This window comes from Harpegnathos saltator, unplaced genomic scaffold, assembly GCF_003227715.2.
Source record: "Harpegnathos saltator strain DR-91 unplaced genomic scaffold, Hsal_v8.6 scaffold672, whole genome shotgun sequence".
Lineage (NCBI taxonomy): Eukaryota > Metazoa > Arthropoda > Insecta > Hymenoptera > Formicidae > Harpegnathos > Harpegnathos saltator.
Window position 1 is genome coordinate 163,906 of NW_020230507.1, and position 26,095 is coordinate 190,000.

Consider the following 26,095-nt stretch of genomic DNA (forward strand, 5'->3'; position numbering starts at 1 on the left):
CGCGCTCTCTCCGAGATAGCTTAATCGAGGAGCTCTCGAAAAATTCTCTCACTCCCCACAGGCGGATCCCTGGGGCGGGAGAGGTGGACGGGGGGAGGGGGGGGGACGCGGTCGGAGACGCGGCAGACGGAGTTCCGTCGTGATTACCGGCTTTGCAGGGAACTTTGCAGGAGCAGACGCAGCACGAGAAGCGCGCATCCCGTGCTTTCTTCAAAGCGACATACAAATAGCGATCCTTTCCGTCGCGTCAAAGACACCGTCGGTGGAATCGCGCGCGCGCGTGCGCGACGCGTTCTCACTTGGCTGACTTTTGTCATTGCATCGCGTTGCGTCGCGCCGCGCCGCGCCGCGCCGCGCCGCGCGTATCGCGCGGGATGAAGCCTAACAGAACTCCGGCGTACGCGCGAGAAGCGCGAAAGGGAAGCGGCAACCCGCCGGCAGGGAGCGAAGAAAGCAAAGAGAGCGGGACGAGGAGGCGAGAAGGGCGACACCCCGGCGAGTAGCAAGGAGGGAGGGTCAAGTGCGTTTGAACAGACACGCGGCACTCGACCGTCCGTCCTTCTGCCTCCGTCTTTGTCTCGCCCGCGCCCGAGACGCCCGACAACTCGCGCGCGTCCCTCTTGCCTCGCGCCCTCCTCGCCCTTTGTATCGCCCTTTACAATGGGAGGGGCAGCGGGGGCGGCGTAGTCGGGGTGAAGATTTTTGACCCCGCGTCGTCCTCGTGCGCCGCGCTCGCGTTTCCTCCCGAAACGAAGTGCCATTCATTTCCAAGTTGCGCAACGCGCTCGCCCGCGGGCGAGGGCGAGGGTGTACACCGAGGGATGCATCGGGAGGAACGCGCGCGCGCTGCGGAGGCGGCGATCGCGGAGGGCTCGCGGGGACATTGTCGCGTGCAGCGACAGGTAGCTGCGATGGGGAGCAGGTAGCTCGTCGTTAAGGGTAGATATTCCGACTGCGCGCAACGATTATGGACGGGGGGGAGTCTTGCGGGGGTCGGGCGTGTTGTCGCGATCGGAAGATCTGATCGGCGAGCGGACAAAGTAGTAACGACAATTGCGCGAGAGAGCCGAGAAAGTAGCTCGCGAAGAAGAGGACTGGACGAAAACGGAAGTGGAAACGGGGAAACGCCTGTGCGGAAATACGATCGGCGAATAAAATTAATTTATAAGCGCGAGCGCGATGACGTATAATATTTTTGCCTCGTCCCCGTCGCGACAATCAGAGAAGGCGGAAGCGGAATCCTCCAGCGGCGGCGGGGGCGGCGAGGGAGGACGAGTGACATTCGGGCGAGTTTTATCGTACCGCGCGAGAAATGTATAGTTTAGGATATGAAAAGCGTTAATTTAAACAAGAGCTAGCGGGACGCTCGCGTGTGAGAGATTATACAACAATGGGGCTGACGCAATTTCGAGCGGAAGAGGAAAGACCGAGCGTAAATGGCCACCGCGCGTCCACGGTCTTCGCTGCGGAGGAATCACGCGGCGGCAGCATAAAAATGCAACGCTGGGCGATTTTACGCTTCGCACGGAGATGCCGCGTCCTTCCGCACTTGCGCGTCCATACACGGTGTCCCGCTTATTCGCCGGATAATCCGCCTTCGCGGGGCTCGCGCCTAATGGCGGCCGGTGTTTCGCGGTGGGCGCTTTCGCGACGCTGATCGTTCCCCGGAAGAACCGACGGCTAGTTTTATCATCGACGCGCGAGCGCGCCGCTTCCGCCTTGTGCCTCTTCCCCCACTTAATAACTTGGAATTTTCTCACAACTTGCACGTCGCCCCTGACGCGCACACGTACGTACACGCACTCACACACGCGCGTCGTACGTGTGAAACTCCGTCTATAACTTATGGTACTAACCCGGTGGGAGACGCGGTCACCGTAGGACTTACTTCCTTGCTCCCGCCGCTCGAGTGTACCTTGGTGTGTGCTGTTGGAAATATATCATCGAAACTTTCCGATCTCTCCGAGTATCGGGTCAATCGTGTGTGAGAATAAGACGAGTCGCAGCTTCAAAGCGCGAGAGATCGCCGCGCGGAATCGCCGTGGCGAGCGAGGGTGGGGGGAGGATTCCGTCGAACTTCGGGATTCTCCAGGAGGCAGGACACGATTAATGCATCGCGTTTGTTAGCTTCATCGCTGGGGTCGCCGATTTCTTTTCAAACAGATCGATTTAAAGATCGATTCGGATCACGAGGAAAAAATCGGTCTGTAAAAAATCGGTTTGTGAAAAATCGATTTCAGAAAATCGATTTGAATCGGTATGCGTGTACCGTGAACCATTCATTAGAGTATACTATCTGTCAAATTTCTACACTCTAAAGTAGACCTCGTGTAATTCGTATAAAGTTTAATATGAATTAAAGAAATTAAACAGATGGCACTCTTTTGGCTGTGTTGTGTGTGGCCACAACAAGATAGAAGAAGATCTTTAAATCTTTATGCTAAGGATTTAATTAGTTTGATTAAACATCAATCAAGGGTTGTTAAACGTTATTAGATAAGAAATCACGTTCACGTATTATACGCATATACATATGTAAATATTAGGTGTGTGAATTAATTCGGTCCATCTGGCGGTCAATTGCTGTACTATGTAATTTTCTAACCTCTAATGTCTGCAAAAGGCTTTATTTTTTACTTTTGATATCTGACAATAATATTCAGTTGATAAACGTCTGAGTTTGTGACAATAACGTCGTGTTTATCTGATTCGAGAGTGTCAGAATTCGAGCCAAGAAAGCATCATTTTCGGGAAGTTCTCATTTTCTGTTTTCATTTGAAGATAACAGCCGCTGAAGCTCATCGAGTGCTCGTAGAAGCTTATGGTGAAAGTGCTACCACCGATAAATCATGCAGAGAATGGTTTCGACGTTTCAAAAGTGATGATTTCAGTGTCGATGACAAACCTCGTCCAGGTCAGCCGAAGAAGTTCGAGGACGAGGAATTGCAGGCGCTAATCGATGAAGATCCGTGCCAATCGCAACATAAGCTCGCGCAATTGTTGAATGTTGATCGATCAACAATTTCTGTGCGTTTGGCAGCCATGAGAAAGATTTACAAAAAAGGAAGATGGGTGCCATACGAAAGAACTGAAAGAAAGGGACATCGAGAGGCGAAAAGCCATGTCTGAAATCTTGCTTGCCAGGCAAAAAAGAAAAGGTTTCTTGCATCGTATTGTGACTGGAGACGAAAAGTGGATATATTTCGATAATCCCAAACGAAGGAAATCCATTAGCGACCCAGGAAAATCCACATCGCTACCAAAGCGGAATATTCACGGCAAGAAAGTAATGCTCTGTACATGGTGGGACCAGAAAAGTGTAGTGTATCATGAACTATTAAAACGGAGCCGAACCATCACTGCTGAACTTTACCAACAACAATTGATCCGTTTAAACAACTCATTGAAGGATAAGCGGCCGGAATGTGCAAAGAGACACGACAAAGTGATCTTCCAGCAAGATAACGCTCGACCACATGTTGGAAAGATTGTGAAGGCCACCTTGGAAGCACTTGGCCGGGACGTTTTACCTCACCCGCCGTATTCACCAGACATCGCTCCATCCGATTATCACTTGTTCAGATCGATGGCACACGGGCTTTCGGACCAGCACTTCAACAATTATGAAGAAATAGAGAAATGGCTCAATGAATGGGTCGCTTCGAAGGACGAGTCGTTTTTCCATTACGGAATGCAACAACTGCCAGATAGATGGGAAAAAATAATAGCAAGCGATGGCAAATACTTTGATCAGTGTACTTTTTAATGTTTTCTCATACTAAAGTCTTTTTTGGAAGAAAAAAACGGATCGAATTAACCCTTTAACTGCTACGGTCGAGATAACTCGAGTGTGGAAAAAAATGGCGGCCTTGCTACGATCGAGTTTACTCGATTTGGACTTTCAATGTGTAATACCCATTTAATTTAGTTTAATCTTAATCTTAGTTAGTTAGTTAATCTTCATACAAAAATTCATCATTGTAAAATATTTTATAATTGTAAAAATAACTCAGCAAAGAGGGTCATACTGGTCATTTAATATCTCAGCAGTTAAAGGATTAATTCACACACCTAATATTATTATATGGAGTGGCTGTGATTAGTTCGCGCGTTCCGTTACGCTGAAAATTTCGCCCGTGAGACATCGGCCTAAAGACAACGCAATGTGCATCGTGCAGTCACTAAGTGAGTTCAAATATTACAACTGAAAATAATTGAAAAAAAGAAAAACTATGTTACTAGTAGAAACTGAAAAAGTCGTGTTGGCGATTTTCAGAATTTACAGATCGATCATTGAATCGATTCAGTTCCAGAGGATCGATTTGAAATCGATCTTTTAGGCTCCGGTTAATCGATTTTCGATTAAATCGATTTAAAATCGGCATTCCTATTCATCGCGACTGCGGGCTCTCGAGCGCGCTTTGAAGATCGTTGATCCTGCGCTCGGGACGAAACGCTCGCGCCGCTCACGATCGCGACTTTACCTCGTATCGTCTCGTGCTACTCAATATGAAGTCGCATGTTTGCGAGACACCCCGTATACGCGGAAAGCCCCGACATATTCGCGATTTCGAACGTCTCACATCCACGTCGCACGCGCACATGCACGGGTTCGCGGGAGAGCACCTCCTCTCTCCCTCTCCCTCTCCCCCCCCTCTCTCTCTCTCTCTCTCTCTCTCTCTCTCTCTCTCTCTGTCTCTAACCCGAGCCAACGGTTCCTGAAAACGAACTGCTTTTCACCGCTGTGGAAACATTTTTAACCTGGCCCGCGCGCGCGCTCGTTTCTCTCTTTAAATCGCTCGGTGCCGCGACGATACGTTAGCGTGTTCCCCGAGCGGCCGCCTGCGCCAGCAGACTCGTTTCTTTCAACCACCACTGGGATCAGCCAGCGTCGCCGCCGCCGTCTCCGTCGCCATCGCCATTGCCGTCGCCGTCACAGTCACAGTTACCGATATTCCTCACGGATAATCGTCTTACGATCTTCGCTCGTTCGTCTCTTTCCGTTCGCCCTTTCCGTTCTCACCTCTCTCTTTTTCGAGCTCTCTTTCTCTCTCTCTCTCTCTCTCTCTCTCTCTCTCTCTCTCTCTCTCTCTCTCTCTCTCTCTCTCTCTCTCTCTCTCTCTCTCTCTCTTCTCTCTCTCTCTCTCTCTCTCTCTCTCTCTCTCTCTCTCTCTCTCTCTCTCTCTCTCTCTCTCTCTCTCTCTCTCTCTCTCTCTCTCTCTCTCTCTCTCTGCCTTTCGCGTTGTTTGTCTCGGGCTAAGGAGGATAGAATAAGTAGGCTAAGCCTCGCTCAGCCCTCTCACGGCTACGAAAAGGCTGCACCGCGAGAAATGCAGCTTGCCCCCGATGCGCGCTGTAGTGCCGCCGAGAGATAACTCGCTCGAGTCACGTGACGCGGATGAATTTGGAGAATTGTAGAATATCTCAGGCCGGAGATCTGCGGACGGATCTGCGGTTTTTCTATTTCGGTACGCACGGATTTGGGGGCTTAGGAGCTCTTTTAACGAGAGAGGGAGAGAGAGGAGAGGAGAGAGAGGTTTAGGAGGAGAGGAGGAGGCGACAGATTGAACGAGAGACAATTGCGTCTCCTGCCGACCTGAGGAGCTGAAGCCGCGAGCTTTCGCGAGGCTGAAGCTTCCGCATTGTTGGCTTTAGTTGCAAGACAGCCCGCGGACAATCGCCCCGCGATCTTTGCTTTCTCTCGTCCCCGCCGTTCTCCGCCCCCCGTTGTTCCTCTCTCTCTCTCTCTTTCGAACGTTCCTCGCCCTTTTCAGCCTCTTTCGGATCCTTCGCGAGCCGCAAGTCGTAAAATCGTATTACTGCGCGTTGCGCGGCCGGGGGAGGGTTATGTATCATTGACATGTTTTACGACGAGAGCGAGGGGGAGTAGTTTGCTCGGCGGGAAAGCGCGGAGGAGAACATCGGTCGTTGGGCGGCAATAAAGTGCGCTTGGCGGCCCGTATTTGTATTCCCGACAAGCATGTTTCTATTTCCGGTGCCGGGGTGGAATTGTCTCGCGCGGCCGATCTCCGCTTAAACTAGCGATCTTAAGGCACACTCGCGACGACGAAGTTACTCGGGCGGGTACCTCGTCGTCCTGCGTTTCCCGGCGCGTCGGCGGTCGATAAATCGCGAATTGCGTGCGTTGCCGGAACTATACTCGAGAAATCGAACGACGCCGAATTCCGACCCGCAAACGTGGATTTGTATTCGTTGGAAAAAGGCAGCTGCAGAAGTTTCTTATTACCGATAATTACCGATAATGAAATATCGCCGTGAATATTAACGCGTAGCGAAATTATTACATCGCTGATTTACGCATTCCCTTTTCTTCTTCTTCTTCTTTCCCTTTTTTTTTTTGTTTACATTCGCGTCAGATGGCAGGAGATATTTTATCAGACACTCGACCGGATGTTCATGCATCATTCGCGGCGCGGCGCGGCGGCGCGAGTACGTTAGAGAGTACAAAACGTATCTCATTATTCGCGAGATTTATCACCCGCCGAATTACGCGTCGCCATGTCGTAAAATTAATCGACTTTGTCGAACACGCGTTCTCGGCCATGTTACCGACTGCGCGCGCTGTTAGTGCGCAGTGCGCACGCATTGCACGATCGCCCATAATTCGCGATTGTAATCGCCCGTACCTTCCTATACCTGCGCACACGTCTGTTCTAAGCTATGAGCGGTTTAAAACGCGGCCGCGCCGGTTTCATGCTGCCGGAGATTATCGCTCGCGCGCGAGCGATGTCTTCCAGCGGAGAACCGGCGATGATCATTTCAAGCGCGACATTATGCGCGACCGTTCAGCTTGTCGCGGCCGACACACACTGCGATTCAAATCGACGGACGGGCGGGCGGGCAGGCGAATTAACGGTACGCTTGCCTCGTTTCGATCCGGGTGATTATGAGCGTTTCGCTCGCCTGCACCTTCATCTCGTTACAAACCGAGCCTGATTACAGTCGACTGCTTTCACCGTGCCGACGCGTCGCGTCGCGTCGCTATCGCGATTCTGCTGGCCGTGGACACGCGCGCGCCGCCGCAGTTAATAGCGAGTATTAGACAGGATCGGAAAGCAGCTCCTCGCGGTAAAAGCTGCAGAGAAAAGTATATGATATTTGGAAGTATAACGATATAGTAACTAAATTATAGTCCGAAATATCATATTTATAGTAAGTATATTACCATAATATCGGTAATAATTGTGATGCAGGCATAGTATAAGCAATCATGTAATATTTTTACTAAGAATTATAGTAAGTTAAACTAAAATTATTGTATGGATGGGTTAGGTGTAAAATGATAGGTAAAGTAACTCTTTTATATAGTCAATATTACCAGAATGATATTTGCCAAATGATGACAGATGTAATTATATGAATATCAAATCTCATTATATTTGTGAATGAGAAATTACTATATATATGTGGTAAAAGTAACTAAACAATTATTTCAGACAATCATTGACTATATATTTGTGTTTATTCTGCTATATTTTGCAGGTTTCCACAAACTATAAAAATATGGTTGACGCCAAAATGAACTATAAAATATAGTGAGATTGTAGTTAATTCAATTATATTTTTCTATCAGTGTGTCGAATAAGGCCTTTTCCGAATTTTGATATTTATTTGCTACTCTCATGGTAAAAATCCTTGTTGCGACTCCGACAGTGATAATCAATCGGGGGAGCCCGAGAAAAATGTTACCCACTTATTTTTTGAACAATTTTTTTGATAAATATTCAGAAGTACTACTATACGAAAAACTATGTTTTCTTGTTCAGTAATTTGCAAAACTAACTACTGTGTAAAAAACATGTATACAAAGTTTTACATCATTGTATCAAGGGGAGGGGGCTAAGATCTTTATAGGAAGAAACACGAAAATTTTATTCCACATATTTAAAATTCTATATATCGATTTTATACTGATTAAATACCGTTCACACAGTTGTTACTCGAATCTTTCGTCTTACTAAACAGATGAGTCTACGATGTACTAAAAATGGATACTGAAAAGATTAGCAAGACCTCTACTCTCGTCATCACGCTCTGCTTTAAAAGCAAAAGAACAAATTTATATTATAAAGTCTCTGAATTATAGCGGAGAATATATAGCAAATTTATGTCTTTGGTTTATTAAAGTTCATTGAACTTCTTATACTTTCACTCAATAGTTTAAATTTGGTGTATTTTTCCTTCAGAGTTTTGTAAGACCCGAAAAAACTTGAGAAAAATAGGTCGGTAACATTTTTTTCGGGCTCCCCCCCCCCCCCATTGATTATCATTGTCGTAGTGACAACAAAGATTTTCATCCAGCAAGTAGCAAAAATATATCAAAATTCGGGAAAGGCCCTATTCTAAAGTTTTACCATCGTTCGCGATATTAAAAGGCTTGTCCAGCTTGTAATTGCTCTTGATGTAACACGAAATTAATGTGTCGATGACGGAAACAATTTACGAAACATTTTTCGCTGAAACACCCTTTCGGAACACGTCAGATTCCGCTGGAGAACGCGGAAATTCTCGTTGCGCAGACATGCGCGTGCAGCGCAAAAGAAGTTCACTATCCACCGACCGGACATCGGCCGCATGAACGCGCACTGTTCGGCTGTTCACATCGAACGCCATCTTGACGTCTATAAATACATTAACGAACGTGCTTGGCGCTTATGTCGCGAGTTTAATTATGCACGCATTTGCCTTGTAATTAGCACGGGCTGTTTGGTTGTACACCGACCCGATACTCACGGAACTGTAACTCACGTGACCTGTTTGTGAGGTTTGAATTACGTAATACGGGCTGCTATCCACACACGCGAACACTGGGAATGACATGTCTATGATACATGACCGTAACGCATGTATCTTGCGTCGGCTTTACATATGCGAAGGTATTTATTTCCAATTAATGCCACTTGATCGGCCCCATAAAACGCACTGCGTCACTGCGTGGCGCTGTTTACTTGCGCGCGCTGCGCCAAATATCCGCCGCATTTTTAACGCGGTATCGCGGACTTTGCATTAATTAGCGACGCGATAGACGCTCGATTACGTCGGGAGAGTCGCGCGGAGAAAGCCGGGATGCTCGTAAGGGCGAAACGCGACAAAAATATGAATTCGCGCGATCGACGCGGCAATGGCTTGACAATGGACATGTATCTGGCGATGTCAAGAGAGGAAGGGGTGAGGGAGAAAAATGATAACGCTCCCTCCCCCCCTCTCTCTCTCTCTCTCTCTCTCTCTCTCTCTCTCTCTCTCTCTCTGAAATAGCGCGGGATAATTCGCAATGTAATTTGCCGGACGGTAAAACAGCTGGTAATGCACATTTAAAGATAATTCGGGAGTCCAATTCCTTCTACGCGAGAGCACTCGAACGAGAACGAGAGGCATATCGGCGATTACTCCGTTAAATGGCCCGGAAGTATTAAGTCGATCGTACGTACGACAAAGTGGATTATCGGTCTTCTTTAATTCGGTCCTTTGCCGAGGCCGGCGGAAGTTGCCCGCGCAAAGCTTCCACGCCGGAAAATTTCAAAGTTAATTTGCGAGAACACCGTGGAGAGAGTCGCGTTACCGCTCAAAGTCCTGAAAATAGAAAGTTCAAGTCGGCCGGAAGCCGCGCGTCTAAAGCATCTAAATGTTTGCAACGTCTGAGAATGATGTTAGAAAAGCAAGCCTGCGCGCGTGCGCGCAGAGGCGCAGACTTGGGGACGAGCGGTCGTCAGCGACGAAGGAATTTCGAAAACGGGCCTGCGCCTCAGTCAAAGGGAAGAATTTGGCGAAGCAACAAGTGTTTCCATTATTGTCCGCCTCGGTTATTTCCGTTGCCACTTTAGTTATTTGAATTAACTTCATTATTAAGTTACTTAATTGTAATATTATCGAGCCGATTACGTCGCGAGCCCCGTCAAAGTTACTAATAATTCTGGAACAACGTTAAACACCCCGCCAAAGGGTGCGCAATAATGGCGGCCGTCGAATGGTTGCGCTTTGATCAACGCTTTAATGACACATCAATAGCACAACAAACGCCATCATGAAGCCGCAGGATGCGAAACGTATTACGCGGGTTAAACAAAGTTTGCCGCTGAATTGAGCGCCAAAGGTACCTTTTCAGTCGATTTGATGCCGAGCTTCCGAACGGGCAAGCTGATTGGAAGTTGCTTCTTCATAAGAAGGTTAACGGCTCGAGGCGATTCTTTATTTCGTCTTTTTCCGTACCGGTTCTAATACCGGTTTTGACTGGCGTAATCGGTTTAAACCATACGACTCAATGATGAAGCGCAGTGATGCGAGTGAAATACAGAGTGCGCAGTCCAAGTGGATCAAACCGGCGCACAGTGGGGCCAGATGACAATTTTTTGGTTGAAAATTCTCTAGAGACCTGAATTTCCAACCGATCATCGACATCAGTGGGTGAGGTTGATTCCAAGGAGATCTGTCTAGCCGAAATTTTGAAAAAATTGTCGGTTCAGGGCTCATGGGTTTAGGGTTTGTCTCAAAAGTTTCGAGGCTCGACCTTAATGTTTAATAGCTGAATATTCAACGTCGAGTATTATCAGGTTCTCGAGCTATGGCTAGATTGGGTTCTTGGACTATTTGGGGCTCTTAATACGTATATACGGCTTCATGCATCCACGAGCTAAAAAGTTCTCGGATTGATAGATTTCTAGGTTGATGGGCTTAAGACTCAAAATCCCTCGGCTTTTATGCTTAACGAGTTTATATTTGACGGTTTTGTATTTTGGGCATATGTGTCTTGGATTAATGGGTTTCAATCTGGTTCAAGATCGATAAATCTCGAGGTGTCTGTTGATTGGTTTCATAGTTTCAATCCGCTGAATACGCTATTAGATAGAAATATGTGTCGAATAATGAATATTTCTCGCGTTTAACGATTTCCTCTTTTGGGGCTAGTAATTCGAGAAAAAAATTTCTTTTTTAATTTCGGCGAGACAAATCTCTTCGGAACTTATTCAGGATCAACCTCTCATCCATTGATGTCGATGATCGGTTGGAAGTTCAGGTCTCTAGAGAATTTTCAACCAAAGAATATTATCTGGCCCCTCACTGTGCGGCGCTTGTTCGGCCACAGTCAGCAGAGAGAGAGAGAGAGAGAGAAAGAGAGAGAGAAAGAGAGAGAGAGAGAGAGAGGGGCGATCGACTTGTAGAAACATCTCAGCGGCTTTGACCAGTGAGAGACTGTCTTAATGTCGCCGAATTTCTCGCTACGTTTCCCACGTCGGCGGCATCGTTGCAATTCCGCGCGGAGGCAGAAATCGCGCAAACCCAAGAAAGATCCAGCAGCTTTAAAAAGCGGCGAAGTCGTGCACGAGCGAGAGAGAGTAACAAGAGAGCGGCGTTCGATTCGCGACGATTCGTTCGCGACGATTCGGTCGCGTCGCGATCTTTCATCCGCGAATTATTCGAAGCTTTTTAGGAAGGGCACACATCGTGAGTGTATCGTTGAAATATTTACACGTCCTTCATCTCGCTTACGCGACGCGTGCCGGTGATGTTTCCCCTCGCTCTCGCGAGACGATGGCGATCCGCTGGCGGAAAGGACGCGAAATGGATGACGCGAAATTAGGTTTCCCAGAGGATATGTGACCGGCTTTTCTAAACGATGGCTCTATAAGACGTCAAAGCTACGTACCAGCGTCAACGCGGCACAGTCAACCTCTTCGTAAAGGTTTCCACGCGCGACACACCGCGCGATGTTGCGTTTCATAAAAAAAAGAGGCCACGTGCGAGCGTTTCTTCGGCGTCTCGCAATTACGATCGCTACGTGCACGGCAGTCCGATGAATTCGGGATCTGTCGTCCGAGTTATTAGTCCGTGACCCGCGGCGAGATACGTTGCCTATCTCTCTCCCCCTCTCCCTCTCCCCCCTCTCCCCCCTCTCTCTCTCTCTCTCTCTCTCTCTCGGATGAGAGAGAGGAAAAAGTCGACGAAAAAGTCGGTCTGTAAAAATATATTTTCATTTACCTCAAGACAAATAAAACGTTCATCGCGCAGCACACAACACACACACACACACATACACACACGCACACACATACACACACACGTACATATCCGCACACGGTGTTGAATTTTTCGCTCATATAAAAGCGTTCTATTTGTCTTTACGAAAAATTTAATGACGTCGCAAGTAATAAAATCCAGCGATGCGTTGCTTATTGACGAATGTTGCGCGGCGCAGGGATTAAAAAGTATTACGTAGCGCGGCGCTCTCTCTCTCTCTCTCTCTCTTTCTCTCTCTCTCCCGCGCAACACCCATGCACCGCCTACCGTGACGAACGCAATTCTCTTTTCTCTTCCTCTTTCTCTCCCTCTCTCCCTTTCTCTCTCTCTCTTTTTTTTTTTAATTTATCCAGGCGCTCTTTCCCCCGAAATCAAAAAAATTGGCGAGCGGAAAAAATCGCAACGAGTCGCAGCGCAAATCCGCGGGAGATTGATCCACGTCCGAATTCGCAAAACGGATCACGCGGCGGCGCTTCTTAGAGGACACGTCGTGTCACTCGATCACGGCCGGTCGATTTTAATCAAGCCCGTTGGAAAAAACCGCCCCGAACTGACATTTCTCCCGCGACCCCGTTTTCCCTAGTTACTCGCGTAGAATTAATCGACGGCGCGGAGCACCGCAGTACTTGTTGGTCGTACGCGGGCACGCGCGGGCCGCGCCAAACGCAAAAATCGCGCGCATACCGAGCACAAAAAGCGGCTCGGAACAACGCCGGAGCGGCGCGGCGCATAGACGAGCGCTCGTGCATTGTCTATGCGAGCAAATAACAACGAACAACCGCGGCGATTCCGCGACGTTGGACACGCGCGCGCGCAGCAACGGGCGAGTACGCAGCGACAGAACGATGACAAAACCGGGCATCCGGCCCGGTGGAGAGGCACCCCGCGAAAACCGGCGCGGCCCGACGAGGAAATCGGAAGAATTTCCCGAAGAGCGGCTTTCCGTCGTCGGTCGTTATATAACCGGAAAAGCTCGGCCGCGATAAAAGCGGCGTAAAAGGAATCCAGGCTGATTCCCGCGAGCGCCGCGCCACCGCCGTCTCCGGCGCGTTAATTGTAATGGTATTAATTACGATAATGGAGCACCCCCCGATCCCTCTCTCTCTCTCTCCTCCTCCTCCTCCTCCCTCCCTGCTTCCCTCTCGCTGTACTCCACCACCCACTCACCGACTCTTCCTCTTCTCTTTCTGTCTCTCCTCCCATCCCTCCCTCCTTTCTCCATCACTCCCTCAACTCGTCTCGCTCTCCTTCACCGTGCCTATGCACCCCTTCGTTCGCGCCGTGCCGCTAACCCCTCTTCGGCCATCTTCCACCCTTTGTTCCGTCCCTCGACGCTGGCGTCAATTAAGTGGATATCTCAAACGAAAAATTCTAATAAGCCCGTTGGAACGAGTCCGCTTCAGTCGAGCGCGGTTCCAATGGAGCTTCAACGGTCGTCGCGCGGAAGCGCACGACGCGGCGACGGCGACGAGGATGGCATCGCCGATGGCGGCGAGGGAAAAAAGAAAAGAAGCAACCCACCAACGCCACCGCCACCACCGATGCCGCTTCGTCGTTCTCGACGACGACGCGACGCGATGCGACGCGACGCGACGCGAGGCGATGCGAAACGAAGCGTCGACGCGGCCACCGCACTTCGAGTACGTTCGATCGCACGGAATTCTCGAGAGAGTAGCTCCACGGCTTTGCGGAGAGAGAGAGAGAGAGAGAGAGAGAGAGAGCCTCGCGAGAAATTCAGGACTTCTCTCAGTGAGATCTATCGACGACGAGGGAGAAACAGACCCGCGGGGCCCGGGGGGGAAGGAGGGCGGTGTGACAAGGGATGGAGTAGTTCGACACAGACGGATGCATTTTCAAAAAGGCGAGAGAGAGGCTTTGTCTCTCCGGCTATGCCTGGACACTTTTGTGTCGCCGCGCACTTATTACTTTGTTCGCCTCTCTAGTATTACTTGACGTTCGTAAATGAATATACCGGCGGCAGAGGGGAGGGGAAGGACAGTATGTGTTTAGGATGTGGGGGTTGCAGGGGTCGATATACTTTCGATTGCCTTGACCACGGCGAGTCGCGGTGGCGAATCGCAGACTCGTGGACTGAAGATCGCGCGAGAAAGTTCAAAGTACGGGCAAGTGCCGGTCTCTCTCTCTCTCTCTCTTTCTCTCTCTCTCTCTCTCTCTCTCTCTCTCTCTCTCGTGCTCGCCGGCAAACGCCGAGCGGCGGAGCGGATCATTGGACTCGGCTTTTTTAATTTGCAAATTAAACATGCCTCAATTAGGTATCGATTTTCACGGCGGTTTTCTCCGGCGCTGTCCACTTATTTGCATGATAATTGCAATGGGTATTGAAAAAGTCACGGCGCGAGATCCGTTCGTCCGGCTAATCTTGTAAAAGAGAGAATTTACATAATTCCTCAATATACGCGCGTGTCCTTAATACGTATATATATGTGACTGCATTGAAGATAAAAGGGTTGACTGTGCGGCGCTGCCGGGTGAGGTGGCAGGAGGGCAAGCAAGGAGGGTAGCAAGGAGAAGGAGGGGGGAGGAGGAGGAGGAGGAGGAAGAGAGGGGTCGAGTTAATCCACATGGTCACAAGTGTATACATAAGTATGGAGCTCTCTCGTTCCTTTTTCCCTCCCTCCCTCCCTCCCTCCCTCCCTTTTTTCTTCCTACGGCGGACTATTTCGCTCCGTTTCTGCTTAAAAAGTATAATTTATCCAGGAAAATACCTCTTCAAATGTATGTGCTAAGCTTATGCATTATTTAAGCTACTATAAGATGAACGACGTCATGAATACCATCCCCCCACCCTCCGAATGAAGATTTATACAGCGTTCCATAAATTTTTAAGTTCCGCTAAAAAGTACAAATGAAATCGGTCTCTCTCCTTCCATTTCCCCCTTTTCTTCTTATTTCAATCGCGCGCGGCCGCGCCCCGAGGCTCGCGTTCATTCGCTCGACCTGCGCGTGTCGCTTTCGCGCTTACAGACACCTCGCCAGGTCGCGCGCGCACCTTTGGCGATTTCGAAGGTCGCGCGATACGTCTGAATATTCAGACTTCTTCGTTTAACCCGCCGCGAAGGTTCCGACGTTTCTCTCGCGGCGGAAGGGAGAGGCCGTCGCGAGGACGTGAGGAGAGTCCTCACGGCCGGTGAAGGGGCGGGGGGTGATGTACGATCTCTTACATTAATTCATATGCCAAGAAATTAATTATTCCGGCCTCGGTGGTTATAAGTGGGCCCGCTGGAATTATGCCGTTTACTCGCTGACGGGGCTTATATTGGCGAAGTAGATATCGGCATTATGCGAAACCGTTAGGTGCGCGCCGTACGACGCGGCGATGCCGGACGGTAAAGCGGGATTAACTACGCAACGGAGGTTAATTAAAGCATTCGTCATTACTCGCCGCAATAACGGCGATAATATCGCATTAACGCGTAGTTTAACGTTTATTGTCGATACCCGCGATACTCGCTTTCGCGTCTCGTTCCGTAAATACGGCGAGCGCGCTCGCGCGCGCGCGAACACTCGACGCATCTCCGACGGTAAATAGCGGCGAGCTTCCCCCCCCTCCCCCACCCCCTTCCCAAGTAGTACAGGTAGATCCATACTCAGAGGTAAAATAGTTATTCCGCGTGTTATAAGGGCCGCGCGCGAGACCGCCCGTTATTTGACTTGTAAAACAACTACTGAATGTAAGCAGACTTGTAAATGCTTCCGACCCGACTGGGATCATTAGCTTCGCTAATTAACCATCAAGACCGCTTGATTTCACGCACATGTCATTACGGATGAAAATGTCGCATTCGACGTGCCTTATTTCCAACGAGAACTCCACACGCAGAAAGAGAAATGTCGTATTAATGTTCCACTGAGACTCGTGGAAGTGTATTCCTAATTCTAATTCTCTGATTCTCTAATTGGCGGTGTCGTTAACCGTGTCGAAGAAATAGTTGTACGCGGAACGTTATCAGCTGTATGACGTTGGAAAGATCGTCCCTCACGTCTCCGTGCAGATTATGGTGCTCATTTATGCGGATAGAGAATGAAAATTATTAAATTATAAAGTCGGTAAATATATCACAAAGCGCCAAGTCAAGTAATCATAAAAAATAGTCAATAATTATGTAGTCGAACCATGAATCTAGAAATATTCTCCTCCGTTGTAAGAAACTAGAGCTGTGCGAATTGGAATATTCGAATCGGAATCGAATCGAATCTAATGTAATTCGACTCAATTCGAATCCGAATAATTCGAAAATTTCGAATCGCGAAAATTGCAATGCGGATCAAACGCATTAGCGTTTGCGCGCATCGGCTATAAAACGGGCCATCTGAGCCTGTATGTTTGTACTCTTAACTTGTAATTAACTTAACTTATAAGTAATAACTTAATTATAAATTAAATTTGAATATTTAAATATATATTTTTCTTTAAGACGATATCACAATATCGATATTCCCTTACATACTAAATTCTTTACATTTCATACTAAAATCTTCCATCCACTATTTGCATGTTTAATAGTCATGTTGAATTTTTTAATGATTCGATTCGAATTCGAATGAAATTTCATAGATTCGATTCGGCATAAAAATTGCTGATTCGCACACGTCTCTATAAGAAACACATACTATATGAATGCCATAAAAGGATAAGAATCTGATAAATATTCCATCATTAAAAGATCTACGCATCTTTGACGTAAATAACGAAATCTGCAACGTTGCCGTCGCTGCGACAAGACAATTTCCTGCTTATAAAGTGCTTCCTTTTATGTAGCTCAATGGTTTCCTTAGTGTATAGAATTGTAAAGAAGCTCTAACCCGCATATTCAGCGACGGCTAATGCAACGGTGTCAAACGATGAATACAATCAAAGGACATTTCTCTTTGCGCGTAAATCTGTGACTCTTATAAAGAGTATAAGCTCTCTTTCCCCACTTAGTATGTATATTGCCGAGATACAAAATAAACGTCGTAGCGCTTCTTAACCGTTTAATTTAACTTCCCGGGAGTACGCAATGTAAGGAGATTCGATTTATCTCGGAGCTACGTTGTGTTATTTCATCGTGACTCGTTAGGATTTGATCCTCGTCGTTCTTTCCGAGGAATTCCTAACATTCTCGATCGCTTTCGAAAGCTGCGGAACGGAACGGCACCGAGAGCGTATTGTCGCGTCATATTGCACCTGCAGACCGAGAAATCAATTGCACATTTACCGTGCGTGAACGCACGAAGGGTGAAAAACGCATAGAAGGAGCACCGCTCACCTATTTAGAACGTTAAACAGTGGACGCCGAAACGTTTGCTTCGATGAAAAGTGAGTGACTGAGTGAATGTCTCGCTCGCGAAGCGGATATCACGCGCAAAAGTCCTCTGCCGCGTGTTTCGTTCGTTGACAGAGCTGTAACTGCAATTAAGAAACGCGCCGAGTGTGCAGGGGGAATAAATTCTCCTTAAAAGTGCATCGTAAAAGATTCCAACGCTGTGGCAATGTTCCAGTTTTTAGAAATTAGTAACGACCCCCGGAAACACTTGGAGGTAGATATAGTAGGCGGAAGTAGACAACAACGGATAATAATGGCCAAGTTGGTTACGTCGTGGCTTCACGGCTGAGCCGCAAGAAGCATAGTCGTCTTTCTCTCTATATAGACCGTGGAAAAAGGTCAACACACCCTTGATCATGATGAAAGTTCCGCCGGCAGGAAGTTCCGGAAAAAGATAACGTATATGCGATTGTGCTCGCAGCTTGATTCTCCACGGGGTGGACGTCTCTCATGAGTGGCGAAACTCTCAAATCGACGCGACGCAATTTTCATACACACACACACATACACACACACACTCGGCTCGCAGTAGAGTCGGTCGAGAATTCGCACTCCGGCCGAATTCACCTGGATATTTCTCTTAATGTACGTCTCATTTGGGCCGCCAAGAAGCCCGCGATATTCATCACGAGCAGTTTGCCGGTTCATTTATCAAAGTGGCGCATTTCGGCGGGACAATGCGATAAATTGGCGCGAAATTGGTCAAATCATAAAGAGAAGCTCCCGTGGAGGGGGGCGGTCTCTCAGGCTCACGTGTGTTGCCCCAGTCGTCCGATGTCGGTCACAGTGGCGAGGAACGCTGAAATATTTCCATAGGCCGCGATAGAAGGGCTGCTCTCTTCTCTTTCCCTCCCTTGCCTCTTTCTCTCCCTCTCTCTCTCTCTCTCTCCCGCGCGCGCGTAGATTGCGCGCCGGACAAAGGACAATTAACGCAATAATCGGCAACGCCCTCGAACGACGCGGGAAGTACAATATCGACAAAAATACGTAGGCGGTTCACCGCGCGAGAAAGGAAGCCTATTAGCGGCGGTGCGAGAGAGGTGAAGTGGTCGTTCATTCATGAACCCAGAGCAGCCATAGCTACTACTACTACTACTACTACTACTACTACTACTACTACTACTACTACTACTACTACTACTACTACTACTACTACTACTACTACTACTACTACTACTACTACTACCACCACCACCACTACCACCACCACCACTACCACCACCACCACCACCACCACCACCACCACCACTGCTACTACTAATACCGTCGTAACTACGTCTTTGTACTAGCGCCCTCCGCTAGTATTACCACCACCACCTCCACTACTACTGTTCTCTGCTACTATTATTCTACTACGTTTACTACTACGTTCGCTCTACTACGCTGCTATCACTTTTACACGACACCTCCAACGCCAACGTCGTCACCACCATTACTACCATCAGCACCACTACCACCTCCTCCTTTTCCTCCTCCTCCTCATTCTCATCTACCTCTGACAGCAACACCATCACCACATCGCCGCGCCGTCTGCGCCAGCAGCAGCAGCAGCGGCAGCAACACCAGCACTGTCGCCCTCGGCGCACCAATGTCGGTTACGCGTTCTACCACAAACCGGTACCGGCACCGGCACCGCCACCACCGCGGCGTGCCGAGCACCGCGTTCCTGGCGTTCTTACGCGAGCAGCCTCGGCCTCGGCGAGACGCGGCGAGGCCGAGACCGGGCCTTTTAGCCAATGCACTTCTCTCGCCGAACACCTTGACATTGAGAGTATTCGCCGATGCCGCGAATGTCCCGCAACGTATCGCGACCATCCCATGGCACGGCGCCTATAGCCCCCGTATGTCGGAAATGTCGAGCGGACTCGTCTCCCGAGCGGATACGTCGAACGTCTGCGCGATCCCATTCTCCGCGACGCGACGTATCCGAAAGATAGCCACGAGCTGCGGAATATGCGCGCGCGGGGAATTATTCATGCCGTCGCGGCGCTCCGCGTCGCCGAATGTAAAGACCGCGCGGAGTCGACGCGCGGATATCTCGCCCGTGCTCGTTGGACCGTTTATTTTCGCGGGATCGTGTCTATTTGTCCTCTCTCTCTCTCTCTCTCTCTCTCTCTCTCTGTGAATATCGAAAAGTCGAGTACCGAATTGTTACCTTGAAACGACCCTGCGAACTGATATCTGGCGATGTCGGCACGGCGAGGCGAAATAAACGCGAATATGCTCGCGCTCGTTGTTACTTACCGCGAGATTCCGCGTATTTGCAGCTGTTCGACTGACTCGCAGTTAACTCGTGCAACTTCGATCGTGACTCGAGAGGAGCGTCACCTCTCCCTGGAGATCACCGCGAAACCGTAAGACAATATCAGTTTGTCCAAAATGAGACGTCGCAGCGCGGCGAAAACCGTACCGGTTGAGTACTTGTCCCAATTATCGGGTCGCCGAACGATTTTCTCGCGCACCGTCGTCGTTGTCACGAAAGTACGATGTAGTCGGCCCTCTGTAGCTGAGGAATTATTTCGCGCGCGGCCACAATTTCGCCTTTCGCGTTGGAAATCGAGGGTGTCTCGCGGCTAAATAAATCGCGGAAAAACGCGACTCGTCGCGACTATCGCGCGAACGGCCGGTCGCGTTTGCAGCTCGAGAATATTGTCCATGTTTGCCCGAGCGAAGCTCGCGCTAATTGGACGCTTTCTCTGCCGGGAATGAACTCTTAATTTTTTAACTGAATCCGGTATTTGCGAGAGCGATAATTGCAACGCAACCGCCGCCGCAGCTACATAGATACGTCGCGTTTATCATTCGCATCTGACCGTCGAGCTCGCGACGGCGCGGCGGTGATTTTATCTCTTTAGGAAATTACTCGAGAACATTCGACGTTTGATCGATGTCTCTTCGACTCGCAGAGATTTATTACCTCGCAGAAGCGCGAGGTAAAAAAAGAAGAGAGAAAGAGAGAGAGAGAGGGAGAGAGAGGGCGGGGGAGGAAGGTGGCAATTATCTCCCGATGAAACCTCTCGTAAAAGTCTTGGGTGACGTACTTTTTTAACGCGACAAGTTGTTAGCCGCCACGAGTGACGTGCGGACGCTTATTTTACAACTTCCTCGGCCGATGTGTCTCGCGCAAAGTGCGATTAAACTTTCCCCGCTCTTAGCCGGAAATCGATCAGAAACATCAGCGTCGCCTGCACAGCGTCGCTTCCGGTTATCCCGACGAGCTTTAAGGTCAACGCGCATACTACGGTCCTTGACACTGAAACAACACTGAAACTTCGGCAACTTGCCGGCAAGTTGCCGAGATTTCCATAGGTTATTCCGAAACGAGCAGAATGTGTCCAATTAAGGCGACGAACGGAACTTTGACACCCCTCGGCTCAAACGCAAATTGTTTCAGCTCGCGCGCTCCCTTCGTTAGGCATTATTTATAGCCGACCCGGCGGCGACGCGCAGTAAGAAACATTTATAGTCGGCCAATAATTCGACGCGCCCGTAAGCGGAAATGCCGCATCACCGAGTGACAGGTGAGAGAGAGAGAGAGAGAGAGAGAGAGAGAGAGAGAGAGAGAGAGAGAGAGAGAGAGAGCCTGTGCGCCTGTCCGTCCTGTCGCATAAAGTTACGTACGTTTATATGCTCGTTTAAACCGAGACACGGCTCTATCGGCTTTTCATTCAAACTGTGCGAAATTATAATTGAAAGGATCGCCCGCGCGAAAAGTACGTGAGCGGCGCTAAACGTCATACGCCACGATGACTTACCGATTACTTTAACGATCCCCTTTCTCTCGCCCTCCCTTGGTCATTGCTAATTTTGTACAGCACGCTTCGTTCACGTCGGCGGCATTCGAAACTTTAACTCCCAGCCCGACGCGCTCTTACAAAGTTAGCGCGCGTGTCGAAGAAGCTACCACTTAAAAATTCAATTATCTATCAATATGCTCCGACCGATTATTCTCACTACGCTGTGTAACAGCTACTCTACGAATCGTCACGGTATATAGTCAACTATAGCAAACTCGATTTCTAATTGGACGTCGTGCCTCATGAGCGACATGAGAGCTTTTCCGCTCTCGTCGAAAGGCAAAAGAAAGAAGAGCCAATGAGACCCTACACGCGCGACTCTCCGTCTGGACGTTCCGCTCGTGAAAATCCGTGACATTCGAAAATCCGGCGGATTTCCCCGCTGGACAATCCCGGAAAATTGCCGGCCCGTCTCTTCCGGGCGCGGGGACGCGCGCGACTTCGGTTGGCCGACCCTGTTCGTCGGCGACGGTGATGGTGATGGTGGTGGTGGTGGCGATGGTGGTGATCGTGACGATAGCAATGATGACGGTCGTAGTGGTGGTAGACGGTGACGGTGACGCCGGCGACAAGGGCAACAAGAGTTACGAAGAGTTTCTCACCCCCGAAGCAAACAACCCTCGCCGCTCTTCCGCCGGAGCCTCGGACCGTAAACACACGTCGGTGGCTGGTCGCGTACTGAAGTTTCCACCGGCGGATCCAGCATCCCCGAGCGGAGAGAATCCCGCACACCGGCGTTCGCGACCCCACCGCCCCACTCGCCACCTACCACCGATGCGAACACCCTTTAACCCTCCACCGTTCGGCGCCCTCCGTCCTCCGGTCGTCACTCGAAACCGTCACCGTCACCCTATACGAACCGCTACCGATCCCCCTCCCTCCCTCCCCCCCCGCTCGTCCTTCCCTCCCCACCCTCCCGCTCTCGGCCGTCCCGCCGTCCCTCGCCCACTCTTGCCGTCCCCTCGCAACCCCCGCGACCCGCTCGCCGTCGTAACACCTGGATGGGGATGTACGAGGATAGGACACTTTTGGTACCTACCAAGTCGTTGTTAACTCGAGGGCGCGATCGCGGTTCAACTTTTGCTCGGCTATTTTCTCCGGGTGCATCTATAAATGTAGTACGTTCCACGATTGTCAGTCGGGATAATTGCGATGTCCGGGGGTAAATGTGCGGTCGGAGTTCGAGGATGGCCGAAACTCGGTAATCCTTATGAGGAAGCTGAAAACGACGGGGCGGCTCTCCTTGTCTAATAAGCGTCACGAGATCGTTGGAAACTGACGGATGATTGTTGGAATGTAAAGTGATAGACGTCCGGTTTATCGTATTAAACAACTGAAACGCGTATTATACGGTGGCAGATAGTCGCTCGCGATTACACGGCCGCGAAGATTAAGGTAAATGTCCAAATAATACCGGACGTTTAAACGTAGGCCGTCACAAAAAATACAATGCATAATATTAAGAATAATTATTGATATAAATATTTGCATTTGTTCGAAAACTTAAGATTCCCTCAGGTGGAGAAAAATGATTTAAACCAATGTATATATCTATTATTAATGAAACATTTACATAAGTCATGAAGAGCATTAATGTACCAGTAACCGTATATAGTTGAAATGAATTATGGCTCAATATTCGCGGATACATCTCGGTCCCAGCGTCTGACCGCAATTAGAAAATTAATTAAGAAGTGTGCTAACGGGAAATGATACAAATATGGATGCTATCTTTCAATGAATTCATTAACAATTGACCGTTATTTTGCCAAACCACAGGTGCGCATTTATTTAATTAATTTTTATTTTAGCACAAAAGTATCACAAATTAAGTATATTTTTTTCCAATTAATCGTCAAATATTGGTCAAATATTTTTTTTTTACAATAATAATTATTACTTTCATCCATCATTGTTAAAATAAATTGCAAATATTTTTTTTCAAAGCGGTCGGATACTGAGACGTGATCGGCCACTGGGACATTTACCTTACAAGAAGACGCGCGAAAACGTGGCTTCGATAAAGCACATGCCGGCGAGAATTTTCCGCGGGAATTTCGCTGCGGATCCCAAATAGTGAATCGCACTAAACAGTTCTCTCGTATAGACTGCTCTCTCTTTCTCCCTCTCTCTCTCTCTCTCTCTCTCTCTCTCTCTCTCTCTCTCTCTCTCTCTCTCTCTCTCTCTCTCTGCCTCTCTGCCTCTTTCTCTTTTTTCCTCTATCTCTCTCGCCGGCTTCGCCAAAGCCCAGCGCCGTTCATTCTTACGAGCATTCGTCCTCATAAAGGTAACCGTTTGGCCGGCGAACCGCGGCCGACGTGCCGGCAAAAAGTCGCCGAAACTCGCCCGAAAGTTTCCTGCCTCCGACGGTATATTTCATTGTCGGCGGCCGTATAAATTGCGAGAGATTTCGCGCGATGCGAGCTTTAGCCGGTGATTTAGGAAACGTTCCGCGCGCGCGCGCGACGGCGGCTACAGCGTCGGTCTCGGCGGCGGCGGCGGCTGCTGCTTTCAAGAGAGATCAAATCCCCGGGAATCAACGATTCTCGGACTTTGAAGATCCCCCGCGAAGTCCCGCAGTCGCGATCCAAGGAAAGTTTCCAGCTGCCGGAAGTTTTTGTATCTTCCGGCTTTCCCTCGCCCCTACCCCGTGCGCGCCATCCTGCCGCCGTCGTCGCCGTCGTCGCCGCGCCAGCCTTTCTCGAATACATGCCATGTATATTCATACGAATAGCCGACCGTCGTATGATGGTCCCGTGACATATTTGGATAATGCAGCGAGCACAAGGTCGTGCGCGGAGACGCGTGTCACCGTAATATGTATGAATACGCTTAGCACGCGCGTATCTCTCTCAGCCGCCCTTTGTCAGAATTTAACAGACGCATTGGCTCTTGTCGCGGTAAATATATAGAAAAGGGTAAAATCTCACCGATTTTTTTCATTTTGAAATACGTTATAAAGGATGAAATTCTGAGTGACTTTTCCTGATACAATTATACGGGGGTCGCTTATAGTCTCTGAGATATTTGACTTTAAAGCTTTATAATTGTACGTTGAAGTGTATTTGAAGTAGAGAAATATCATATATAGAAAGGAGTACACCTCACGAGTTTTTTTTTATTTTGAAATATGTTATAAAGGATGAAATTCGGAGTGACTTCCTGATACAACTATATGGGAGTCGCTTATAGTTTCTGAGATATTTGATTTTAAAGTTTTGGAATTTTGATTATTGGAGTTAAATTTCAGATATCATAAGCTGACGTTATTTACAGTACAATCCAAACAGTTAATCCAAACATAGTGTATGCATAGTACATATAAGCGGGAAAGGGGCTCCGCCCCTCCCCCGCACCCCCTCCCCAAAAAAATGCTAACCTAACCTAACTTATTGCATCTTTATGTACTGTTGGGCGATGTTGACAAGATCTCCTTAAAAGCCACAACACCTAATTATACGCAGATATTATGATAAGTTAAGTTGAGCCAAATGATAGATCTTAAGAGAACTTTTTTCAACAATGTCCAAAAATATATAAAGATGCAACAAGTTAGGTTAGGTTAGGATTATGTTTGGGGAGGGGCGGAGCCCCTCTCCCGCTTATATGTACTGTTTCCTATATTGAAAGTGAATGAAAACTGCTTGTCTACCTCAAATATACTTCAACGTACAATTATAAAACTTTAAAGTCAAATATCTCAGAAGCTACAAGCGACCCCCGTATAATTGTATTAGGAAAAGTCACTCAGAATTTCATCCTTTATAACATATTTCAAAATGAAAAAGATTTGTGAGGTGTACCATCCTTTTCTATATATTACCCTTGTCGCTTTTGGACGAGCGCTCGTATATACGTATCGTGCATGCGTTTGTTTTATCCATTCCTGCAAATGGCCGTGTAAATTTTGATTCGGCTGGTCGCAACGACCAGCAACCTTTGTCAATATCGTGAAATGCAACCAACTACCGGGTTTCCTTTACCAGCGGCACCACCTGATAATTCATCGCGCGTGCTTTTCCTCTCTCTCTCTCTCTCTCTCTCTCTCTCTCTCTTTCTCTTTTATCTTTACATGTCGCGATATTGTTGTTGGTGATTATGTAACCTGCCGAATGTAATGGAATACATGAAAAGTTTACCGCGCGGTTTGCCCGAATTTATACATCATTCGTGAGATTTGAATTCAAGTCAGATGTGGCTTTCGTGGCAGCTGTCATCTATTCGCTCGAGGAACATGCGTAAAATGAAAATTCCACGACGTTCAGTCAGTTATAGATTTGTCGCAGTAATAGCTGCCGGCTCGACTGCGTCCCCCTCGGCAAACATGGAAAAAAGCTACCTCTCTCTCTTCAAAAATAAACACGCCCTGAAAGCTTTGACATACGTTTCAAGCGGTATTTGTATTTGTTCTGTCGATTTGTAATTCGAGCGGCGCGAGTGCATGTGAAAGTGTATAAATCGAGACCGTTGATGGTATTAGTAACTCGTAAATCACACCGAGATTCGCAGGAGGGAAGTATGAAGCATAAAAGAACACGGTCCTCGCGCGAGAAGCTCGGAAAGCCGTCGAGATAAAGCCGTAAGTCACCGGCATGCTTGAGTCTGACTCTATCGACTCGAGGATCACTTGTGTCGGAACGGGAAATAGTCGATCGCGCGATGCTATCTATGTAGCAATGTAAATGCAATTTTCCTATTAAGTTTCCCGATGCAAACACATTCGCGACTTCAAATACGAGACACATTTATATCCGTCGTAGTAGTGTACGAGATGTCACCTATAATCACTTTCATCAAGCATTTATGAGAATTCGCGAACGCAGAGAGATAGAGAGAGAGAGAGAGAGAGAGAGAGAGAGAGAGAGAGAGAGAGGGAGGGACGAGGTGACGGTAACAGCGACGTTCTTGACACATAATATATATTTATGCATGGATATC

General features: G+C 48.5%; 1 protein-coding gene across 1 annotated transcript in view; it reads right to left on the reverse strand.

The window, feature by feature from the left end:
• Dscam3 (Down syndrome cell adhesion molecule 3) overlaps positions 1-21,805 on the reverse strand; it is a 126,029-nt gene extending 104,224 nt beyond the window's left edge. The window contains exon 1 of the mRNA XM_025305057.1: positions 21,760-21,805. The gene's annotated coding sequence lies outside the window, so the exon portion shown is untranslated. The remainder of the gene's footprint in view (positions 1-21,759) is intronic.
• Positions 21,806-26,095: the final 4,290 nt, after the last annotated feature.